General features: G+C 44.4%; 1 pseudogene; it reads right to left on the minus strand.

The window, feature by feature from the left end:
* The window catches only part of LOC110498716 (ankyrin repeat and fibronectin type-III domain-containing protein 1-like), a 59,603-nt pseudogene that overhangs the window by 15,612 nt on the left and 19,554 nt on the right, over positions 1-24,437 (minus strand).

Genomic DNA, 24,437 nt, shown 5'->3' on the forward strand with positions numbered 1-24,437 from the left:
ACTGGCTAACATTGGCAAGGTTGTTAGATACTTCCAAACACATAATGAGAGAACACCCAACTCTGACCATTTTTCTTGCCCTAGCAGAGCTGGTTAGACTGTTTTCATGTCATCCAGAGCGTGACTGTAACTGTGCTGCTGGCAACAATTTAAATACGCTTTTTTTGACAATGTTTACTGATACGGGCATATTGTACAGGTGTTGAGCATTCGTAAATTTGTCAGTTGTTCTGCGCTCTGACACACTCAGACGAGACTGGTCTGAAATCGGTGTAGATAGCCAGAGCGAATTTACCACCTATGTCAATCAACAGTTGTCTCAGTGATCTCATGAACATTCTATTGAAATGGTTACTTGCATAGTGGAGTCTTTTGTTAAGACATGTAGATAGCTAGCTAGCTAAACAATGAAACATAATCCCAACTCATGACGTTACTACCCTGCATGAATCTGCAGGTAGCGAACCAACCAGATTCAATGTTAGCTAGCTAACATTAGGCTATAATTATCAAAGCAAATGGGTCTGAGATACAAAACATATTACTACACAGATCATACACGTAATGTTAGTTAGCGAGCCATTCAGCTAACATTAGCTAGCTAGCTAACAGTTTGCTTTAACTGTAAATGAAAATTACTTTCAGACAAAATTTGAAACGTGTAATATCTGAAAATGTAGCTAGCTAGACTATGTTACCCGTATACCCGTATACCTATGTTACCCGTATACATGGATGGACGCTTCTCCCTCTCTGTCACGAATGCAATGGTTGCCCTTAGTTTGAAGATGTAATCTGCAGACAGGTGTTTTCTCCATCTCTTTAGCTATCATACTCAAATTCCACTGATTTCAAAACCCGGTCCTCCAGAAAGTGGAGAGTGTCACGTTCTGACCTTTATTTCCTTTGTTTTGTATTTATTTAGTATGGTCAGGGCGTGAGTTGGGTGGGCAGCATTAGCTTCACGGTTGTCATTTTGTTTACTGGTTTTGTATAGTTTTCAGTGTTCAGTACTTTCTTGATTAAAGATTTACCATGGACACTTACCACGCCGCATATTGGTCCTCTGATCCTTTTCGCCTCTCCTCTTCAGATGAAGAGGAGGACGACCGTGACAGAATTACCCACCAACCAAGGACCAAGCGGCTTGGTAAAAGACAGCGACGACAGCAGCAGCAACAACAGCGGCCAGGATCACAGGATTCCTGGACATGGGAGGAGATACTGAACGGAGAGGGACCCTGGGCACAGGCTGGGGAATATCGCCGCCCGAAAGCAGAGCTGGAGGCAGCGAAAGCTGAGCGGCGGCGATATGAGGAGGCAGCACGGCAGTGCGACAGGTACGAGAGGCAGCCGAGGGGTGGAGCTAAGCCAGGTAGCAGACCTGCGCTCACTCCTCGTGCTTATGATCAGCAGCGCGTTACTGGTCAGGCACCGTGTTATGCTGTTAAGCGCACTGTGTCGCCAGTACGTGTTCATAGCCCGGTGCACTATAGGACAGTCCCCCGAGAGTGTCATGCGAGCGCGGGCATCGAGCCAGGGCGTATGGTGCCTGCTCAGCGGGTCTGGTCGCCGGTACACAGTTTTGGTCCAGGGTATCCTGCACCAGGCTCTGCGTGCTGTGTCTCCGGGGCGCTGGGAGGGTACAGTGCGTCCTCTGCCTGCGCTCCGCTCGTGCCGGACGAATGTGGGAATGGAGCCTAAGGGAGAGGTGTGTGTAGTAAGCACTAGATCTCCCGTGCTTACCCACAGCCCGGTTCAACCTGTGCCAGCACTCTGGAGGGTCCGGGCTAGAGTGGTTGTCCAGCCTGGGGAAGTGGTGCCAAGGTTGCGCACCAGAGCTCCAGTGCTCCCCCACAGCCCGGTCCTTCAGGTGCCTCCTCCTAACCCCAAGCCTCCTGAAGGTTTCCCCAGCCTGGTGGTTCCTGTGGCAGCCCCACGCACCAGGCTGTCTCTCTGTCTCCTCCCTGCAGGTGGTCTTGTCTGTCCGGCGATGCTGCCGGAGTCTCCTGCCTGTCCGGCGCTGCTGCCAGAGTCTCCCGCCTGTCCGGCGCTGCTGTCGGAGTCTCCCGCCTGTCCGGCGCTGCTGCCGGAGTCTCCCGCCTGTCCGGCGCTGCTGCCGGAGTCTCCCGCCTGTCCGGCGCTGCTGCCGGAGTCTCCCGGCGCCAGAGCCCCTCTGTCCCGAGCAGCCGCCCCTCTGTCCCGAGCTGCTGCCCCTCTGTCCATTGAGAGGAGTGGCCATGGTTAGGACAATGAGGCGGACTAAGACAATGGCGAAGTGGGGTCCGCGACCCGCGCCAGAGCTGCCACCGCGGACAGACGCCCACCCAGACCCTCCCCTATAGGTCAAGGTTTTGCGACCGGAGTCCGCACCTTTGTGGGGGGGGGGGGGGGGTACTGTCACGTTCTGACCTTTATTTCCTTTGTTTTGTATTTATTTAGTATGGTCAGGGCGTGAGTTGGGTGGGCAGCCTATGTTTGTTTTTCTATGTTTTGGGGCATTTCTATGTTTCGGCCTAGTATGGTTCTCAATCAGAGGCAGGTGTCAATAGTTGTCTCTGATTGAGAATCATACTTAGGTAGCCTGGGTTGCACTGTTTGTTTGTGGGTGATTGTCTATGTTGATGGCTTGTTTCAGCGCAGCTCGCATTAGCTTCACGGTTGTCATTTTGTTTAGTGGTTTTGTATAGTTTTCAGTGTTCAGTACTTTCTTGATTAAAGATTTACCATGGACACTTACCACGCCGCATATTGGTCCTCTGATCCTTTTCGCCTCTCCTCTTCAGAAGAAGAGGAGGACGACCGTGACAGAGAGCAACAAACACTTATGCAGTTCTACTAGGTAATATCTTTAAAAAAACATTTTTAAAAAGCTGCGTCAAACACCGACCAGCTCAAATAAAATGGTTTACGTTCAAATGACGACATATGCCCAGTTTCCTGAAACGAGTCGCACATTACATCAAATCCAGACAGGAACTATTATCTTAGCAGGTTACCTTAATCATACATTCAATTAGATTGACAGACGTAGCAATAAAAAAGGCAAATTCAAGCAAATCCAAAGTGTAATCTAAAACGTGACAATTTGAGATTACTATTCCCAACTCAAAAAGACTAGTCCTTTTTTCTCTCAAAGTAAAACAAGCTGACTACATTTTTACTTCCAAAAAATGCTCTGAACAATTTACTTAAAATGCTCTGAACAATCATGCTTAACTATACCAACAGAAATTACACTTAGCGACAGAATATAGAAAATGAACAGAGCATCTTGAAGACCCAAAATGTATTAAATAAATAGAATTTATTATACAAGAGTGTCACGATCGTCCAAGGTGAAAACAGGGGACCATGGGGCAGCGTGGGGAGCGTACATACTCCTTTATTAGAAGATGTCACCAACAAAACAATAAACATCAAACGAAACCGTGACGCCAACGTAGTGCTCACAGGCAACTATACATGGACAACTACCCACAAATACATGTGGGGAAAAAAGGTACCTATGGTTCTCAATCAGAAACAACGATAGACAGCTGCCTCTGATTGAGAACCACACCCAGCCAAACACACAGAAATACAAATCATAGAACAAGGAACATAGAATGCCCACCATAGTCACACCCTGATCAAACCAAAATAGAGACATATAAAGCTCTCTACGGTCAGGGTGTGACAAAGGAACAAAATTCACAATTTTACAGCACAACGGCAGTCATGTATGAAGTGTAAAACTATCAATGACTCAATAATCCATGCTTCCTGGAATGCTATGAAGTCCAAAAGTTATGGGTGGGCTCTCAGAAGTATAACAATCTAAATGTACTTTTAATCCATCTGTCTGTATATTTCAAGACAAAAGCTAACGGGGATCCAAATAAACAAATACACCCCCCCCCCCAACACACACACACACACACACATACTATACAGACAAACACACTACACATCCCTCCCCCCTCCCCCAGTCACACTGTATACACAGGGGTAAACAGGTTAGTATAGACTCCCTCTAGATAGAGAGAGCATGGCAGCAGTGTCCCGCGGAGGAGTAGAAGAAGGAGGGAGGACGATGTGCTGGTGATAAGACGGCAGCAACACGGGCGTCTTGGTTATCCCCCGTGGGCCCCTGGAGGCTGGGTGAAACACCGTGAGCTCTATTCCCGGAAAGGTTCCTGTCCTGACTGGACAACTAGCCTCTTTAATGGCCCCGGGCGGAGAGAGTGGTCCTCGTATAAGGGCCTCACTGTTGGGCCTTTACGGCCCCAGCTCTTACTGACATGCAAATATTTCCAGTGGTGGCCCAGATAGAAAACACAAACACACAACCGTTGAAATTAGCTCGGAGGGAGGGGAGAGAGGGGAAGAAGGGGGGGAGGGGAAGGGAAAGACCTGCAGTTTCTCTCTCTCTTTCTCTCTCTCTTTCTCTCTCTCTCACGCTTTCTCTCTCTTGCTCTCTCAGTCATGTATACAGAGAGATATACAAACACTCACAAATATTCTGTACAGTGTACACACACTATACAGACTTGCACAGACAAATGCATACACTCATTGGTCTATGTCTGTGTGTGTTTAATATTTTTAACACGAGTATGGAAATAAAGAAACGTGTTTAAAATGAACACGAGCACGCACACACAAACGTGCAGATAATCAAGTACATATGTTACATATACAATAACGTATACATATTGAATGTGTTCTAAAAGCCAGAGTGCAAACGGTCTATTCTCCAGTCATACACTGGAGTTACATCTCCCTCTCTTTCCTACCATGGACATTCAGGTCAGGTATTGAGAGACCTAAGAAAGTCAACACTAGTTGACGCACTGAGGTTTTTAGGCACACACTCTAAAACTCATCCCACACCATGCCGTCAGGAATGACACTCGGAATGTGGAAGCGACTGAGGGCCGGGTACATCTAAATAGCCTAAATGGGCTTCCTCTCCTTGTGTCCTTACTGAGAGAGAGAGAGAGAGAGAGAGAGAGAGAGAGAGAGAGAGATTAAGGGAATGAGAGAGAGAGTAGAGGAAGAGACAGAGCTCGAAAGAGAGTGTGCGAAAGAAAAAGGGAGATAAAGGAGATAAAGGAAGAGAAACAGATATCGAAAGATCGAGAGAGAAGAAGAGAAATAGAGAGCTGTTCTGGCCACTCATCTCTTCAGCTGTTGACTTGGATGACTTCACACCACTGATCTCATTGGCCCAAACACACGGCTATGGTTACACACACTGACATCCGGCCTGGATGGGGGGGTCCAGCTGCCAACCACCACCCACCCAATACCATGGAAGACGGAAAGTTGAAACAACGTTGGCATTGGAAATTCTGCTCAGAGGACACATTAGATGGTTCAATGAGAATGACACACACATTAATGGACACATATGCACGCACGGATGCACGCACGCACGAACACACACACACACACACAAAGGAGGGGATAGAGAGGTGGACTTACTGGAGGGGGAAGCGCAGGACAGGGTGGAGGTCTGGGCAGGACCCCACCCCTTCATGTTGTAGGCAGACACCTGGACATAATGTCCCCTGTCACAGAACAACAAAAGAGATGGCATTAGCACAATGCACTATGAAATACAATGTAATTAAATAAATTAAACAAAATAAATTAATAAAATGTTAACATTTTAATGGGTCTTTTTAATTATTACTTGAGTGTCTCTAATAGTGATGCAGTTGACAAATGAAATATTCTCTTTCATACCATATACAGTGCGTTGGGTGGCAATGTTTGTCCCTGCATGTCTTATACTGTGTGTGTGTGTGCTTTGGTGTAACAAAGCCCAGCGGAAAAGCATTGTAGAGATTGTATTTAATATGCGGATGTGCTTCTTCCCATCGAGTGCCTCCGCAGCTGACCATAACTCACTGAGGCCAGGCCCAACATCAGGTTTCCTTGACCCCTCGATGAACTACAGCTATTACAGCATGACCCAACAGCCACTTCCATCTCCATGTCTCTATGCATCCCTTCGCGTCTGTGTTGCAGTGTGTATGTGTTTCTATTGCCATCTCTATGTGTGCAAGCGTCCCTATGTATCATGCATCCCAGTGTGTGTGGGAGGCTCCCATCCCATGTCTACAACAGCCTACCACCACAAGTAACATGACACATGGTCTTGCTGTGGAACCAGCCTGCCCTCCCCTTTTCAGCCAGATCAATCAGGCAGCCGCCAGCCACTTCCTGACCCCACGCTGACTGCTGTCATGTGATGGTGGCTCCCGGGTCATACTGCACTGTGCCAAGGGGCGGCATGGTGACAGGAGACACTCTTTTCACACCACTTCGAAACAGCTACGACAGGAAGTGATTTTCTTGGCAGGTGAGTAGAGAATTTTCAAATCCAATCAAATTTTAATGGTCACATACATGTGTTTAGTGTAATGCGGGTGTAGCGAAATGCTTGTGCTTCTAGTTCCGTTAGTGCAGCAATATCTAAGAAGTAATATCTAACAATATCACAACAAATACCTAATACACACAAGTCTATGTAAAATAATTGGATTTAAAATATATAAATATATGGATGAGCAATGTCAGAGCGGCATAGAATAGGATACAGTAGAACACAGTGTAAACATATGAGATGAATAATGCAAGAAATGTAAACATTATTAAAGTGACTAGTGCTATTATTTAAAATGACTATTGATCCATTTATTAAGTGGCCAGAGATTTGAGTCAGTATGTTGGCAGCAGCCTCTCTGTGTTAGTGAATGCTGTTTAACAGTCTGATGCCTTTGAGATAGAAGCTATTTTTCAGTCTCTCGGTTCCAGCTTTGATGCACCTGTACTGACCTCGCCTTCTGGATGATAACGAGTTGAACAGGCAGTTACTCAGGTGGTTGTTGTCCTTGGTGATCTTTTTGGCATTCCTGTGACATCGGGTGCTGTAGGTGTCCTGGAGGGCAGGTAGTTTTCCCCCTGTTGATGCGTTGTGCAGACCGCACTACCCTCTGGAGAGCCTCACGGTTGTGGGTGGTGCAGTTGCTGTATCAGGCGGTGATACAGCCCGACAAGATTCTCTCAATTGTGCATCTGTAAAAGTTTGTGAGTGCTTTTGGTGACAAGTCAAATTTCTTCAGCCTCCTGAGGTTGAAGAGGCGCTGCTGCGCCTTCTTCACGACGATGTCTGTGTGGGTGGACCAATTCAGTTTGTCCATGATGTGTACGCCGAGGAACTTAAAACTTACTACCCTCTCCACCACTGTCCCGTTTATGTGGATAGGGGGGGTGCTCCCTCTGCTATTTCCTGAAGTCCACGATCATCTCCTTTGTTTTCTTGATGTTGAGTGAGAGGTTATTTTCCTGACACCACACTCCCAGAGCCCCCACCTCCTCCCTGTAGGCTGTCTTGTCATTGTTGTTAATCAAGCCTACTACTGTTGTGTCGTCTGTAAACTTGATGATTGAGTTGGAGGCGTGCATGGCCACGCAGTCATGGGTGAACAGGGAGTACTGGCACCCTCGTGCGGCCCCAGTGTTGAGGATCAGTGAAGTGGAGATGTTGTTTCCTACCTTCACCACCTCGGGGCAGCCAGGACCAGTCCAGCCAGTCCAGGACCCAAATGCACGTGCATTTGCAATATGATTCAATAGTGAAAAAAACATCACCAAATGGACAAGATGAAATCAACACAACGAGTGATGGAAAGGAACAACTATCACTGCCCGGCCATCCCGAGTTCATCAGGCCAGTCAATTTTGGCATTTGGCCCCCAAAAAAGTGACTTTTGACTTCCTATGAAATCATATTGCAAATGGACAAATCATATTCCTTATGCACAAGTAAAAAAAAAAAAATTACGATAATAAAATACGACTAAAGTATGTTGATACAGTTCTTATACTTGTGGAATTGACAAAAAAATCGAAAGAATTTCGAAAAACGGTCCAGAAAGCACTTTTTTGGGGGGTGATACGTTTTTGAAAAACAATATATTCTTTGCAATATGAAGAACCACCACCACCTGTTGGATTTTTAAAGTGTTACAACTGGCATTTGCCATATAGCATTTGCAATCAACTTTACACGAAACGACGCCGAATTGAGTGGTATTGGACACCATGTATATGGTTTGTCCAGTGCCAATGACTTCCCATTCATTTTTGTCCATTTCAGGGGGGTGTTCCCTTACACAGCTGATGTCCCCTGGACTGTTTCAACAGCATGGTACCTCATTTTGTTTACCTGTCGGCCCCAGCCTCGAACTCAGGTCCTGTATGTATCTAACTGACACGCTCTGCCCATTCATCGCCATGTACCCGCTGTTGTCTTAGCTCTCCTGATCAACACCTGTGATTGCTGTATGCCTTACTCTAATGTCAATATGACTTGTCTACTGGTGTCTTGGCTAGTTCTTATTGTTTTATTTCACAGTAGAGCCTCATTCCTGCTCAAAATGCCTTAGATAGCTCTTTTGTCCCACCCGACACACATGCGGAGACCTCACCTGGCTTAACTGGTGCCTCCAAAGACGAAACCTTTCTCATCTTCACTTAACGCCTAGGTTTACCTCCACTGTACTTTCATCCTACCATACAATTGTCTGTACATTGTGCCCTGAATCTATTCTACCATGCCCAGAAATCTGCTCCTTTTATTCTCTGTTCCAAACACACTAGACGACCAGTTCTTATAGCCTTTAGCCGTACCCTTGTCCTACTCCTCCTCTGTTCCTCTGGTGATGTAGAGGTTAGCCCAGGCCATGTAGCCCCCAGTTCCACTCCTATTCCCCAGGCGCTATCATGTGTTGACTTTCATGCATGTTAACATCAGAAGCCTCCTCCCTAAGTTGTTTTATTCACTGCTTTAGCATCCTGATGTCCTAGCCGTGTCTGAATCCTGGCTTAGGAAGGCCACCAAAAATTCTGAAATTTCCATCCCCAACTACAACATTTTCCTCCAAGATAGAACTGCCAAAAGGGGTGGAGTTGCAATCTATTCCAGAGATAGCCTGCATAGTTCTGTCCTACTATCCATATCTGTGCCCAAACAGTTCAAGCTTCTTCTTTTAAAAATACACCTTTCCAGAAATAAGTCTCTCACTGTTGCCGCTTGTTATAGACTCCGCTCAGTCCCCAGCTGTGCCCTGGACACCATATGTGAATGAATTGCCCCCCGTTTAGCTTCAGAGTTTGTACTGTTAGCTGGCCTAAACTGGGATATGCTTAAATCAAATCAAATCAAATTTATTTATATAGCTCTTTCTAAAAGTATCTGCCCCAATTGCAACCCCTATTACTAGACTGTTCAACCTCTCTTTTGTATCATCTGATATCCCTGAAGATTGGAAAGCTGCCGCTGTCATCTCCCTTTTCAAAGGGGGAGACACTCTAGACCCAAACTGTTACAGACCTACTGTATATCTATCCTACTCTGCCTTTCTAAAGTCTTCGAAAGCCAAGTTAACAAACAGATCCCAGACCATTTCGAATCCCACCGTACCTTCTCCACTATGTAATCTGGTTTCCGAGCTGGTCATGGGTGCACATCAGCCACGCTCAAGGTCCTAAACTACTGTATATCATATCCGCCAGTCTCTGTGGGGGTGCCACAGGGTTCAATTCACAGGCCAACTCTTTTCTCTATACATCAATGATGTCGCTCTTGCTGCTGGTGATTCTCTGATCCACCTCTACGCAGACGACACCATTCTGTATACTTCTGCCCCTTCTTTGGACACTGTGTTAACAAACCTCCAGACAAGCTTCAATGCCATACAACACTCCTTCCGTGGCCTCCAACTGCTCTTAAATGCAAGTAAAACTAAAGGCATGCTCTTCAACCCACCACTGCCTGCACCCGTCCTTCTAGCATCACTACTCTGGACTGTTCTGACTTAGAATATGTGGACAACTACAAATACCTAGGTGTCTGGTTAGACTGTAAACTCTCCTTCCAGACTCACATTAAGCATCTCCAATCCGGAATTACATTTAGAATCGGCTTCCTATTTCGCAACAAAGCATCCTGCCAAACATACTCTCGGTAAACTGACTATCCTACCGATCCATGACTTCGGCGATATCATTTACAAAATAGCCTCCAACACTCTACTGAGCAAATTGGATGTAGTATATCACAGTGCCATCCATTTTATCACCAAATCCCCATATACTACCCACTACTGCGACCTGTATGCTCTTGTTGGCTGGCCCTCGCTTCATATTCTTTGCCAAACCCAGTGGCCCCAGGTCATCTATAAGTCTTTGCTAGGTAAAACCCCGCCTTATCTCAGCTCATTTGTCACCATAGCAGCACCCACCCATAGCACATGTTCCAGCGGGTATATTTCACTGGTCATCCCCAAAGCCAACTCCTCTTTTGGCCGCCTTTCCTTACAGTTATCTGCTGCCAATGACTGAAACGAATTGCAAAAATCACTGAAGCTGGAGTCGTATATCTCCCTCACTAACTTTAAGCATCAGTTGTCAGAGCATTGAACCTGTACACAGCCCATCTGTAAATAGCCCACCCAACTACCTCATCTCCATATGGTTATTATTTTAAATTTTATTGCTCCTTTGCACCCCAATATCTCTACTTGCACATTCATCTTCTGCACATTGTTTAATTGCTAAATTGTAATTATTTCGCCACTATGGCCTTTTTATTGCCTTACCTCCCTAATGTTACCTCATTTGTACACACTGTATATATAGATTTATATCTGTATATATTTATATATATAGATTGTTCTATTGTGTTATTGACTGCACATTTGTTTATTCCATGTGTAACTCTGTGTTGTTTGTGTCGCACTGCTTTGCTTTGTCTTGGCCAGGTTGCAGTTGTAAATGAGAACTTGTTCTCAAATGGCCTACTTGGTTAAATAAATGTTAAATAAATACAAGAAATACGGTAGCAGAGAGAGCAGTCTATGACTTGGGAGAATGGACTCTTTGAAGCTTTTGTTGGTCTTTCCTCTGACACCGCCTAGTATATTGGTCCTGGATGGCAGACAGATCTGCCCCAGTGATGTACTGGGCCATACGCACTACCCTCTGTAGCTCCTTATGGTCAAATGTCAAGCAGTTGCCATACCAGGCGGTGATGCAATCCATCAGGATGCTCTCGATGGTGCAGCTGTAGAATTTTTAGGATTTAAGTGGATTTAACAAGTGAAACCAATAAGGGATCATAGCTTTAACCTGGATTCATATGGTCAGTATGTCATAGAAAGAGCAGGTGTCCTTAATGTTTGTATACTCAGTGCATTCGGAAAGTATTGACTGAGACATTGTGACTTTTTGACATTCTGATTGGGCATCTCTCTGATGTGATGGGCCTGTGTGTACATATGTGTGCGCGTGTCAGTGTGTTCCGCCTCTCTGACTGAGGCATTGAACTTGGATTTAAGATTTTCTGGAAACAAAGTTATTTATTTGTCAAGAGTAGTAGGCTAAGGCCTAGTTCTCTGTGACATTTTAGAGACACACACACACTCATGAAGAAGTTTCACTTTCAAACACACACAGAGAGCACAAAGAAGGAAGAACACTGAGAGAGAATTGACTTTAACTAAGGAAAATAAGAAAAATAAGTTTAATAAATAAATTGGGACTGGAATTGACCAAAATAATGATTAAAAGGTTAAATATGTTAAATGGTGAAGTTTGAAAGCGTGGGGAAATGTACTGTGGAAGATGCTATTAAATGGGGGATTAAAGTAATGCAGTAAAATGGTTAACACTGTTCTAATGTTGTTTGCATTAAAGTATGATGGATATAGACAAGGTTTGTTAAGCCTGTAGGAACAAGGCCCGTAGGGCCTGTAGGAGGTTGATAATGAAAGGTTATAATGCTGAAATGTTGTAATGTTGGGATGTTTAACTTGTTGCATATCTAAGAGGTAGTAAGTTAGGTTAGAGGGGGATTTTAATGGAGCTAAGTGGGGAACGATAATGTTTAAAAATGTATGTTTTAAAAGTTAAGGTTAATACAGTACATTAATAATGCTGGAAGTTCCCTGGTCAGAGCGGCCAGTAGGAGACATCCTATCAAGGCGGGCATCCTGTGTAGGCGAGCATCCTGCCTAGGCGAGGAAAGGAGCGATGTCCGCATTAAGTGTTAACCACTGAACGCATCATCGGCGCAGGTCAGTCACGTTGGTCTAGCAGAAAATAGAATGGAGGGTATAAAAGAGCTATGGTTTTTGGAGAGGAGCACTCTCCTTGAGAAAGAAGAACCTGTCGACTGCTGGAAGAAGATTTTTGCTGTAGCTTTTAAACTTCAAATATCTTTAGATTTTTATGGCACTTATATTTAGATTTGTATTATACTCAGTTAAAGTAAAATTCTAGGAGGAATCCTTTGTGACGTGGTAAGGTTGGACCCAGGTTGCAGAGAAGAGACAGGCGAGGAATCGGTGGTTAAGGATAAACATAACACTTTACTGAGAAACGGTAGCCGCAGGATCACAGTACACTTGAAAAAACAACAAACACTCAGTCTCGAAAACTCACTCAGGAAACGAAAGCACACGGCAAACAATTCAAGCTTCTGCAAAGGAAACCAGAAAACATACCTATTTTAATAGGCAGAGTAATAGGACACACCTGAGTGTCATTAATCAAATCTAATCAAATGTTATTAGTCACATGTGCCGAATACAACAGGTGTAGTGCTTACAGTGAAACGAATACCTTACAGTGAAATGCTTACTTACGAGCCCCTAACCAACAATGCAGTATCAAAAAAAGATGGATAAGAATAAGAGATAAAAGTAACAAGTAATTAAAGAGCAGCAGTAAAATAACAATAGCGAGATTATATACAGGGGGGTACCGATACAGAGTTAATGTGCGTGGGCACCGTTTAGTTGAGGCAGTATGTACATGTAGGTAGAGTTATTAAAGTGACTACTAATGTGCGTAGATGATAATAACAGAGACTAGCAGTGGTGTAAAGAGGGGGGAGGGGCAATGCAAATAGTCTGGGTAGCCATTTGACTAGATGTTCACGACTCTTATGGCTTGAGGGTAGAAGCTGTTTAGAAACCTCTTGGACCTAGACTTGGCACTCCGGTACCGCTTGCCCTGCGGTAGCATAGAGAACAGTCTATGAATAGGGTGGCTGGAGTCTTTGACAATTTTTAGGGCTTTCCTATGACACCGCCTGGTATAGAGGTCCTGGATGGCAGGAAGCTTGGCCCCAGAGATGTACTGGGCAGTTCGCACTACCCTCTGTAGTGCCTTGCGGTTGGAGACCGAGCAGTTGCCATACCAGGCAGTGATGCAACTAGTCAGGATGCTCTCGATGGTGCAGCTGTAGAACCTTTTGAGGATCTGAGGACCCATGCCAAATCTTTTCAGTCTCCTTAGGGGGAATAGGTTTTGTCGTGCCCTATTCATGACTGTCTTGGTGTGCTTGGACCATGTTAGTTTGTTGGTGATGTCTCTAGGACTGTCTCTGCCGCCCTCTGGTGACAGGTTTCCACCACCATGACATCCTTAAGGTTATCTCATTCATAGAGGTTTGGTAAAGTAGTTGTTAGAGTTTTAGATGCCATTTGAGGGACTGAACGTCCTGAGGGGGGAGCCAAAAAACTGTTTATAGTGTTGTAAAAGGTAAGAAACCATTTTTCTTGTTATTAAATATTGTGCTTCTCATAAAATTGTAATAGACAAAAAACTAACATTTTATTGGCGCAGCCCAATGGGTGTTTAGGTAAGGGCGCTGAAGGTGGTCTATCAATTTAATTTACTGTACATTTTTTTTGCATATCATTTGATTTGTGATGTTGATTTGTGATTGATTGTTTGATTGTTATGGGATTTTTTTTGTGCCTGTTTCTGGAATTCTGAATTAACTTGCTTTATTTTTCTGAAACCCTGTGTCATCAAAGAGTCGTACAAGTACATGTTATGTTACTCTAGGTTTTCCGGAATAGACTTGATTGACTGAGGATTTTCATAACATCTGGTTAGATAATCTATCAGAGACTCAAGTGGCTGGTATAAAGGAACCTCACCTAAGACCCAACTATAGCTACTGAGTGCATTGGTAGGAGTAGTAGGAGGAGAGATTCTGGGCTAAGCCAACCCGGGAGAGAGCCTCTCATAGTGTTCAAAAGTTGAAGCTCTGGCCTGGATGATCCTGAAGAGGTGCCGGGTTGCAGGGTAAAGGAGCATAGGCACTCAACTTCGGAGATAGCCCACTCTACTGTAAGGCTCGTACTGTTGAGTTTGAGAGACAGTCCCTAGCTGTACACTAGCTCAGTAGTAAGGCAGAGCGGCATCTATCAGATCTGTAGGGATTAGGGTCAAGAGATAACGGAACTTCCATTGAGTAGACAGGGCCCAGAGTCAGTTAATCCTGCAGGGGTGGTATTTTAGCTTGGACATATTGATATCGATTTGACCTTTATTTTGACAGGGAGTCATAACTAGAGACCAATATCTATTTTATAGATGAGCCCTGTATACACATTGATACACATTAATATACACTATACACTATACACATCAATATTCACATCAATACATGAAAAACAAAACACAATCATAGAAAACAAACACATTCTTCAGTAAAAAGATCCTCAATCAATTGCCAAAGAGGCACCAATTCATCCAATTTTAGAGAGCCTTGGAGATTATTCCACAAGTAAGGTACACAAATCTAAAAGCATATTTACCTAACTCAGGAGTGATCGATTGGATCTCCACAGTTAGCCATCCATGAGACTGGGTCTGGTATCTCGCCCTCTTTGGGCTAGGAGGCAGTATTTTCAAGTCCGGATGAAAAGCATGCCCAAAGTAAACTGCCTGTTACTCAGGCCCAGAAGCTAGGATATGCATCTAATTGGTAGATTTGGATAGAAAACACTCTAACGTTTCTACAACTGTTAAAATGTGTCTATGAGTATAATAGAACTGATATGGCAGGCGAAACCCCGAGGACAAACCATCCACCCCAAAATATTTTCAGTTTACCACTATTTTCAATGGCTAGTAGTTTCAGGCTGTTTTTTGAAAAAATTACCCAGAAATTGTAGTTTTGGCTCCCATTTTGGCTGTCGTGTTTCCATGCCCATGGAGGAAAGCGCGTTCTTTCTTGTTTATCTCCAGTAAAGACAATAACAATTCTCCGTCTTCAATTGTATCATTTATTTGCGTATTAGGATACATAATGTTTGATTATAAACATTGTTTGACTTGTTTGGAAAAGTTTATTAGTAACGTTTGGGATTCATTTTGTATGCATTTTGAAGGAGGGAAACTGAGTGGATTATTGACTGAAGCGCGCCAGCTAAACTGAGTTTTTATGGATGTAAAGAAGGACATTATTGAACAAAAGGACCATTTGTGATGTAACTGGGACCTTTTGGAGTGCCAACAAAAGAAGATCATCAAAGGTAAGGCATTTTTTGTATCGCTATTTCTGACTTTCGTGTCGCACCTTCCTGGTTGAAATATGTTTGTCATGCATTTGTATGATGGGGCGCTGTCCTCAGATAATCGCATGGTTTGCTTTCGCCGTAAAGCCTTTTTGAAATCTGGTGGCTGGATTAACAAGAAGTTAAGCTTTATTTTTGATGTATTGCACTTGTGATTTTATGAAAGTTAAACATTTAATTTGAATTTTGTGCTCTTCAATTTCACCGGATGTTGTCGAGATGTTCCGCTAGCAGAACGCCTAGCCGTAACAGGTTTTAATAATGAAGAACGGTAAGGTTGGAAGTTTATGCATTAGGGCTATTCACTGGTAGCTGGGGGGAAACAACATCAGTGCTTTGGAATAGCCTTGGGTTGAGTTCAGTAGGTAGAAAACAGAGTAAAACGGGTAGGTGTCATCTAAACTTGTCCAATAAGAGCATCAAATTTTTGCCACGGAATTTAGTTTTTCCATTGTAAAACGTTTTGGTACAGTTTTCGCCCCTACTGGGCAAACATGACTCTGATGTTTGAGTATACTCACAGGTGTGAGGTCAGTAATGTTGCACTGCAGTAGACTGGTGTCCTCTACTAGCGTCTCACCCAACAGAGGACTGTGGGAAGGGGAACTGCTCTACCTCACAGTGGAGCACACATGCACACGCATTCACACACGCACGTGAATGCGAAAGCACATACACACACTCACAGTTACATTTGTGCAGGTATGGGGAAAAAACAAAACTTTCCGTTGCGAGGTCGGATAGTAGAATAAACAAGGTGCAATTTCGAAATTTGGTCCTGCATCACCAGTTTTATCTTGTTATCTTCTTATGGCTGCAGGGGCAGTATTGAGTAGCTTGGATGAAAGGTACCCAGAGTAAACTGCCTGCTCCTCAGTCCCAGTTGCTAATATATGCATAGTATTATCAGTTTTTGATAGAAAATACTTTGAAGTTTCTAAAACTGATTGAATGATGTCTGTGAGTATAACATAACTCATATGGCAGGCAAAAACCTGAGAAGAAATCCAAACAGGAAGAGGGAAATCTGAGGTTGGTCGATTTTCATCCCAGCCCCTATTGAATACACCTTGGGATATGGATAAAGTTGCACTTCCTAGGGCTTTCACTAGATGTCAACGGTCTTTAGAAACTCAAATGAGTCTTCTACTGTGTTGTGGAGCAGGATGGGAGCTCTTTGAGTCAGTGGTCTGGCAGAGAGCCAGGTCCTTGTCATGCGCATTTCACATGATAGCGACCAGCATTCCATGGCTTCTCTACAGTCATAGGAATTCTCGGGTTGGAACTTTATTGAAGATTTATGATAACAACATCATAAAGATTAATTCTATACTTAGTTTGACAAGTTTCTTTGACCTGTAATATAACTTTTTGAAGTTTTCGTCCGACATTCGTATGGACCTGCACAAGCGTTTGGATTTGTGTACTAAACGCGCTAACAAAAGTAGCTACATTACTTCCGGCGCCGACAGAGATGGCCGCCTCGCTTCGCGTTCCTAGGAAACTATGCAGTTTTTTTGTTTTTTTACGTGTTATTTCTTACATTAGTACCCCAGGTCATCTTAGGTTTCATTACATACAGTCGAGAAGAACTACTGAATATAAGATCAGCGTCAACTCACCATCAGTACGACCAAGAATGTGTTTTTCGCGACGCGGATCCTGTGTTCTGCCTTACAAACAGGACAACGGAGCGGATCCCATGCAGCGACCCAAAAAAAACGACTCCGAAAAAGAGGGAAATGAGGCGGTCTTCTGGTCAGACTCCGGAGACGGGCACACCGTGCACCACTCCCTAGCATTCTTCTTGCCAATGTCCAGTCTCTTGACAACAAGGTTGATGAAATCCGAGCAAGGGTAGCATTCCAGAGGGACATCAGAGACTGTAACGTTCTTTGCTTCACGGAAACGTGGCTCACTGGAGAGACGCTATCCGAGGCGGTGCAGCCAACGGGTTTCGCCACGCATCGCGCAGACAGAAACAAACATCTTTCTGGTAAGAAGAGGGGCGGAGGCGTATGCCTTATGGCTAACGTGACATGGTGTGATGAAAGAAACATACAGGAACTCAAATCCTTCTGTTCACCTGATTTAGAATTCCTCACAATCAAATGTAGACCGCATTATCGACCAAGAGAATTCTCTTCGATTATAATCACAGCCGTATATATCCCCCCCCAAGCAGACACATCGATGGCTCTGAATTAACTTTGTTTGACTCTTTGCAAACTGGAAACCATTTATCCGGAGGCTGCATTCATTGTAGCTGGGGATTTTAACAAGGCTAATCTGAAAACAAGACTCCCTAAATTTTATCAGCATATCGATTGCGCAACCAGGGGTGGAAAGACCTTGGATCATTGTTACTCTAACTTCCGCGACGCATATAAGGCCCTGCCCCGCCCCCCTTTCGGAAAAGCTGACCACGACTCCATTTTGTTGATCCCTGCCTACATACAGAAACTAAAACAAGAGGCTCCCACGCTGAGGTCTGTCCAACGCTGGTCCGACCAAGCTGACTCCACACTCCAAGACTGCTTCCATCACGTGGACTGGGACATGTTTCGTATTGCGTCAGACAACAACATTGACGAATACGCTGATTCGGTGTGCGAGTTCATTAGAACGTGCGTTGAAGATGTCGTTCCCATAGCAACGATTAAAACATTCCCTAACCAGAAACCGTGGATTGATGGCAGCATTTGCGTGAAACTGAAAGCTTTTAATCAGGGCAAGGTGTCTGGTAACATGACCGAATACAAACAGTGCAGCTATTCCCTCCGCAAGGCTATCAAACAAGCTAAGCGTCAGTACAGAGACAAAGTAGAATCTCAATTCAACGGCTCAGACACAAGAGGCATGTGACAGGGTCTACAGTCAATCACGGACTACAGGAAGAAATCCAGCCCAGTCACGGACCAGGATGTCCTGCTCCCAGGCAGACTAAATAACTTTTTTGCCCGCTTTGAGGACAATACAGTGCCACTGACACGGCCTGCAACGAAAACATGCGGTCTCTCCTTCACTGCAGCCGAGGTGAGTAAGACATTTAAACGTGTTAACCCTCGCAAGGCTGCAGGCCCAGACGGCATCCTCAGCCGCGCCCTCAGAGCATGCGCAGACCAGCTGGCCGGTGTGTTTACGGACATATTCAATCAATCCCTATACCAGTTTGCTGTTCCCACATGCTTCAAGAGGGCCACCATTGTTCCTGTTCCCAAGAAAGCTAAGGTAACTGAGCTAAACGACTACCGCCCCGTAGCACTCACTTCCGTCATCATGAAGTGCTTTGAGAGACTAGTCAAGGACCATATCACCTCCACCCTACCTGACACCCTAGACCCACTCCAATTTGCTTACCGCCCAAATAGGTCCACAGACGATGCAATCTCAACCACACTGCACACTGCCCTAACCCATCTGGACAAGAGGAATACCTATGTGAGAATGCTGTTCATCGACTACAGCTCGGCATTCAACACCATAGTACCCTCCAAGCTCGTCATCAAGCTCGAGACCCTGGGTCTCGACCCCGCCCTGTGCAACTGGGTAATGGACTTCCTGACGGGCCGCCCCCAGGTGGTGAGGGTAGGCAACAACATCTCCTCCCCGCTGATCCTCAACACTGGGGCCCCACAAGGGTGCGTTCTGAGCCCTCTCCTGTACTCCCTGTTCACCCACGACTGCGTGGCCATGCACGCCTCCAACTCAATCATCAAGTTTGCGGACGACACAACAGTGGTAGGTTTGATTACCAACAACAACGAGACGGCCTACAGGGAGGAGGTGAGGGCCCTCGGAGTGTGGTGTCAGGAAAATAACCTCACACTCAACGTCAACAAAACTAAGGAGATGATTGTGGACTTCAGGAAACAGCAGAGGGAACACCCCCCTATCCACATCGATGGAACAGTAGTGGAGAGGGTAGCAAGTTTTAAGTTCCTCGGCATACACATCACAGACAAACTGAATTGGTCCACTCACACAGACAGCATTGTGAAGAAGGCGCAGCAGCGCCTCTTCAACCTCAGGAGGCTGAAGAAATTCGGCTTGTCACCAAAAGCACTCACAAACTTCTACAGATGCACAATTGAGAGCATCCTGTCGGGCTGTATCACCGCCTGGTACGGCAACTGCTCCGCCCTCAACCGTAAGGCTCTCCAAAGGGTAGTGAGGTCTGCACAACGCATCACCGGGGGCAAACTACCTGCCCTCCAGGACACCTACACCACCCGATGTCACAGGAAGGCCATAAAGATCATCAAGGACATCAACCACCCGAGCCACTGCCTGTTCACCCCGCTATCATCCAGAAGGCGAGGTCAGTACAGGTGCATCAAAGCTGGGACCGAGAGACTGAAAAACAGCTTCTATCTCAAGGCCATCAGACTGTTAAACAGCCACCACTAACATTGAGTGGCTGCTGCCAACACACTGACGCTGACTCAACTCCAGCCACTTTAATAATGGGAATTGATGGGAAATGATGTAAATATATCACTAGCGACTTTAAACAATGCTACCTTATATAATGTTACTTACCCTACATTATTCATCTCATATGCATACGTATATACTGTACTCTATATCATCGACTGTATTCTTATGTAATACATGTATCACTAGCCACTTTAACTATGCCACTTTGTTTACATACTCATCTCATATGTATATACTGTACTCAATACCATCTACTGTATCTTGCCTATGCTGCTCTGTACCATCACTCATTCATATATCCTTATGTACATATTCTTTATCCCCTTACACTGTGTACAAGACAGTAGTTTTGGAATTGTTAGTTAGATTACTTGTTATTACTGCATTGTCGGAACTAGAAGCACAAGCATTTCGCTACACTCGCATTAACATCTGCTAACCATGTGTATGTGACAAATACAATTTGATTTGATTTGATTTGATTTGACTTGGACATAAATAATGGACATTATCGAACAAATCAAGCATTTATTGTGGAACTGGGATTCCTGGGAGTGCATTCTGATGAAGATCGTCAAAGGTAAGGGAATATTTATAATGTGATTTCTGATTTCTGTTGACTCCAACATGGCGGATAATTGTATTTGTTTTCTGAGCGCCGTCTCAGATTATTGCATGGTTTGCTTTTTCCATAAAAAAAATTGAAATCTGACACAGCGGTTGCATTAATCTTTATAGCACAGGCTCGACAACATTCCGCTGAAAAGGCAGTGAGCGAAATTCAAAAATATTTTTCAGAAATATGTAACTTTCACACATTAGTCCAATACAGCAAATGAAAGATAAATATATTGTTAATCTACCCATCGTGTCCGATTAAAAAAATGCATTACAGCGAAAGCATCACATATGATTATGTAAGGTATGTTAGGTCACAGCCAAGTCAAAATAGGAGTCACAAAAATAAGAAATATAGATAAAATGAATCACTAAATGTTGATGAGGGGGCGGCAGGGTAGCCTAGTGGTTAGAGCGTTGGGCTAGTAACCGGAAGGTTGCAAGTTCAAACCCCCAAGCTGACAAGGTACAAATCTGTCGTTCTGCCCTTGAACAGGCAGTTAACCCACTGTTCCCAGGCCGTCATTGAAAATAAGAATTTGTTCTTAACTGACTTGCCTGGTTAAATAAAGGTAAAAAAAAAAATAAAAAATCAGATGACACTCATAGGACTTCATGTTACACAATACATGTATGTTTTGTTCGATAATGTGCCTATTTATATCAAAAAATCTCAGTTTACATTGGTGCCTTACGTGCAGTAATGTTTTAATTCCAAAACATCCGGTGATTTTGCAGAAATCCTCATAATAAACATTGATAAAAGATAAGTGTTATTCACAGAATTAAAGATAGACTTCTCCTTAATGCAACTGCTGTGTCAGATTTCAAATAAACTGTACGGAAAAATAATAATCTGAGAATGGCGCTCAGAACCCAAAAGGAATATCAGTGGGACTGTTGAGCTAACGTAGGCTAATGTGATTAGCATGAGGTTGTAAGTAACAAGAAATTTCCCTGGACATAGACATATCAGGTATGGGCAGGAAGTTTATATTCTTGTTAATCTAACTGCACTGTGCAATTTACAGTAGCTATCACAGTGAAATAATATGCTTTTGTTAGAGTGCACAGTTATGATCTTGCAAATGTATTACTAAACCAATTAGGCACATTTGGGCAGTCTTGATACAACATTTTGAACAGAAATGCAATGCTTCATTGGATCAGTCTAATTTACACATACACTGCTGCCATCTAGTGGCCAAAATCTAAGTTGTGCCTAGATTCCTAAATCATGTATTGGCCTTTCTCTTGCGTTTTTTTTCCTTGTATTATCTTTTACCAGCTCTAATGTGTTATATTCTCCTACATTAATTTCACATTTCCACAAACTTCAAAGTGTTTCCTTTCAAATGATATCAAGAATATGCATATCCTTGCTTCAGGTCCTGGGTATGGCATTTTAGGCGAAAATTGAAAGAAAGGGTCCAATCCTTAAGAGGTTTGAAAGGAGAACACAGATACGCTACACACACTCATATAAGAAGCACACCCACCCACATAGGCCTACAAACTCATACACACACGCATGTACTGTATGCATACATACACCAGTGGCGGTCGGTGCCGTTTAAGATGAGGGAGGACGGTCATATTCATGAGCATGGCCTTATTTCTATTACAGCATATTGGATGATTGTCATTCATATTCCATTCACCCAGTTCAATGTAACATCGATACGTAGGTTTAGCCTTCTACATGATACCAACATTTTTCCTATAACCATCATGAGGTTTCTACAACTTAGCCTGTGAATGAGAGTTTACAACGTAGGTGCACACATGTCAAGAAAAACACGTGAGGTGACAGACACCTACACATGGACAGACACTGACACATTCAATATCGCACACTCTGGGCTGCATCTATCTGATCTAGGATGTAATCATTAGTCCAACAGTTGCAAACAAGATTTTCCGCTGTACACTTTCAGGTATGTTTATCCCTGTTTTCTTTCTTTTTAAGGACGTTTTAAGAAATGTTTTCCAACAGAATTGACCCCTGATCACACGTAAACACAGTCCACTAACATAGCAGACACATTCCTTCTTGCATCTACATGTTTTCTTCTCACCTTTTCCCTCCACTTCTGGACTTCAATGCACAACAAGCTGTTTGTGACCAAGTGAAAAAAAAACTTTCCAAACCAAACCATATCATAACCGCTACTCACAGCCTACATCATTGTCACCATATTAGCTAAAGTAACGCCATAGTCAACATAGCTAATAGAACTAACACGCTAGTAAACCCGCTACAAAGATGCAGTAACGTTACTTACAGTGTTCAGTCAGTAAGCCGGTGTCAATAAATTAGTTCAACCAAAAGCTTGCCTTGACTTGGAAGAGTTCCAGTGTTGTGTTAGATAGTCAGCTAGCTAACATAGCATCCCTCTGATTGAGCAAGGTGTTTGAGTATGCTAAACTAGCTAGCTACATTTGCTAGCTAAGTAAGTGAAAGTGAAAATAAATGATGAAATATCTCTCTCTCTTTCTCTCTCTCTCTTGCTTCTCCTTCATTTTTTAAGAAATTAATTTGTTAAAAACTGTTCAACTATTGTCTTTCTCTCTTTTTGAGTCAACAACTCAGTACTAGATTACTTCTCTGATCCTTTGATTGGGTGGACAACATGTCAGTTCATGCTGCAAGAGCTCTGATAGGTTGGAGGACATTCTCCGGAAGTTGTCATGATTACCGTTTAAGTCTATGGAAGGGGTAGAACCATGAGCCTCCTAGGTTATGTATTGAAGGAAGGTAGCTGTCCTCCGGTTACACCATGTGTAACGGTTTTCTTGATGAGAAGGAGAGTCGGACCAAAATGCGGCGTGTCTATTGCAATCCATGTTTAATGAAATAACACACTAAACACAAACACTACCAAAACAATAAACTTAACAAAACCCGAAACAGCCTATACTTGTGTATCCTAACACAGAACAATGACATCAGGACACTAAGGACAATCACCCACGACAAACTCAAAGAATATGGCTGCCTAAATATGGTTCCCAATCAGAGACAACGATAAACACCTGCCTCTGATTGAGAACCACTTCAGACAGCCATAGACTTAGCTAGAACACCCCACTAGCTACAATCCCCACACATACACACCACATACAAAAACCCATGCCACACCCTGGCCTGACCAAATAAATAAAGATAAACACAAAATACTTTGACCAGGGTGTGACAGAACCCCCCCCCTAAGGTGCGGACTCCCGAACGCACCTCAAAACAATAGGGAGGGTCCGGGTGGGCGTCTGTCCATGGTGGCGGCTCCGGCGCGGGACGTGGACCCCACTCAATCAATGTCTTAGTCCCTTCTCCTCGCGTCCCTGGATAGTCCACCCTCGCCGCCGACCATGGCCTAGTAGTCCTCACCCAGAACCCCACTGGACTGAGGAGCAGATCGGGACTGAGGGGCAGATCGGGACTGAGGGGCAGCTCGGGACTGAGGCAGCTCGGGACTGAGGGGAAGCTCAGGAGTGAGAGGAAGCTCAGGAGTGAGAGGAAGCTCAGGCAGGTTGATGAATCTACCTGGCTGGCTGGTGGTTTCGGCAGATCCTGGCTGACTGGCAGATCCTGGCTGACTGGCAGATCTGGAAGAGTCTGGTCGACTGGCAGATCTGGAAGAGTCTGGTCGACTGGCAGATCAGGAAGAGTCTGGTCGACTGGCAGATCTGGGAGAGTCTGGTCGACTGGCAGATCTGGGAGAGTCTGGTCGACTGGCAGATCTGGGAGAGTCTGGTCGACTGGCAGATCTGGGAGAGTCTGGTCGACTGGCAGATCTGGGAGAGTCTGGTCGACTGGCAGATCTGGGAGAGTCTGGTCGACTGGCAGATCTGGGAGAGTCTGGTCGACTGGCAGATCTGGGAGAGTCTGGTCGACTGGCAGATCTGGGAGAGTCTGGTCGACTGGCAGATCTGGAAGAGTCTGGTCGA

The sequence above is a fragment of the Oncorhynchus mykiss genome, chromosome 20, assembly GCF_057628025.1.
Source record: "Oncorhynchus mykiss isolate SJ-2025 chromosome 20, ASM5762802v1, whole genome shotgun sequence".
Classification (NCBI taxonomy): Eukaryota; Metazoa; Chordata; class Actinopteri; order Salmoniformes; family Salmonidae; genus Oncorhynchus; species Oncorhynchus mykiss.